A 1,841-nucleotide genomic window follows, 5' to 3' on the forward strand; every position below is an offset into this window, starting at 1 on the left:
AAGATTCATGCACATCGAGCCCTTCTTCCCTGCCTTCCCCGTGTTGCTTAGGTCAGGTTAGTTGCTTGTTTTTTTTTTGAAAGTAAATTGCTTGCTTTTCGTTGTATAACTGAGGCCAATCTACCCACATGAAGGTCAGGTTAGGGAAGATAACTAGGTCATCTCCTAAATCCGGTTGTGCTCGGGTATATATATATATATATAGAGCCCAACTATTCTCGAACCCCCCTTAAGAGGGGTTCTAGAATAGCTATTCTCGAACCCCTTTTTCTGACCGAGCCGAACGCACCGACAACGCACCGACGCCAACATGCACTTCCCGTGAACCTCTCCTAGTTTCTTCCTTATCGAGAGGGAATCGCTCCGCCTGGCCCCAAATCCCGCCCGCCTTCTTCCCGGCGGCCGGCCCAAATCCCGCTGCACCTTCTTCCCGTCGGCAGGCCCAAAATCCCGCCCCACCTTCTTCCCCGGCGGCAGCCTCATCCCACCGCCCGCCCACCTATTCCTTCTGATGGTGGACGAGCCGCCAGCATCACTTCCGGCCACCGCCGCCGCCGTCGAGCCACCGGGATCAGTTCCCGACGCCGCTACCGAGCCAGAGAATACGGAGGAGGAGGGGGACGAGGAGGACGCGCTGCTGGACCACGCGCGAGCCACGATCTCGCGGGTCGTCGGGCAGGAGGCCGACCCCAGCCCGCAGCTGATACACACCCTCGCCACCATCTGCAACGTCCAGGAGGCTACAGGGGCATCACAGGGCTAGACGCGGCTCCGCAGTCACCGTCGTCTCCTCCCCCTCCCACCTCGATCTCGCCAACCGCCTCACGATCCGGGCAGATCTCGCGCCGGCGGCCATGGAGAACCTGATCTCGCTCGTCAACAAGCTGCAGCGGGCCTGCACCGCCCTCGGCGACCATGGCGACGAGAGCCCCCTCCCCACCCTCTGGGACTTGCTGCCGTCCATCGCCATCGTCGGAGGCCAGGTGCGTGCCCCATTCCCTTCAACCTCTCTTGGTCGGATCTGGTGCCGGTGCCTCAGCTGCGCGCGGTGTGGATCTCGCGAGCTGCTGGTAGAACCTCGCGATTCTAGTCGCAGAGATGCGGTTTAGCTATGCTTGGATCTGCGGTTACCGTAGCTAGAATTGGGACGCTACTACTTCTTCTTTTTTTGAATCTGATAGTTTCATTGTGCCTAGCTTGCCCACATGACCAGCAATTGTCTAGCTCCAACTCTCCAAGCTAGATACTACCACTTGGGATCAACTACAGGTGTAGGTGCGTGAGGTTCGTGTAAAGGGAACCAATAAATTTTGTGTGGACTCAGGCTGTTAACCAGTAGTTCACGTTTATTTGAGCACCCGAGTGGGTACATGGTTCTGTATTTTGACGTCTGAACTCCTCTGATCATTTGATAGAGTTTGGGCAAATCTTCAGTGCTGGAGAGCGTTGTTGGGAAGGATTTCCTGCCCAGGGGTTCAGGTATGGTTATACAAGCAAGAGCTCAGGTTTGGGGTGCTATGAGTACGTTTCTTAATTCGATACATTTATCTTTTTGTTTGAATCTGTTCTGCAGGCATCGTCACCCGTCGCCCCCTGGTTCTGCAGCTACATAGGATTGATGGAACTAGAGAGTACATAACGGTAGTTCACCAATTCGATTCCTCGCGGTACACTGACTATTCCAAATCTGACTCATGGCTGATTGAAAATAGCAGTTCGCTTGCTTATTTTAAGAAATTCACTAATTCAACATAGGCATTTCACTCGGCGAAATAAAATAGCAGTTCTTTGCATTAGACTCCATAGATAAAGTGGTTATGCTTAACTCAGTTTGGTCTTGG

At 53.8% G+C, this 1,841-nt stretch overlaps 1 long non-coding RNA gene across 1 annotated transcript; it reads left to right on the forward strand.

Annotated features, from left to right (window-relative positions):
- Nucleotides 1–960: 960 nt before the first annotated feature.
- On the forward strand, nucleotides 961–1,634 carry LOC124683473. Its single transcript, XR_006996705.1, has 3 exons — nucleotides 961–983; nucleotides 1,416–1,479; nucleotides 1,574–1,634. It is a non-coding gene; the product is annotated as an uncharacterized LOC124683473 (long non-coding RNA).
- The last annotated feature ends 207 nt before the right edge of the window (nucleotides 1,635–1,841 follow it).

Source organism: Lolium rigidum, chromosome 1 (genome assembly GCF_022539505.1).
Source record: "Lolium rigidum isolate FL_2022 chromosome 1, APGP_CSIRO_Lrig_0.1, whole genome shotgun sequence".
Taxonomy (NCBI): domain Eukaryota; kingdom Viridiplantae; phylum Streptophyta; class Magnoliopsida; order Poales; family Poaceae; genus Lolium; species Lolium rigidum.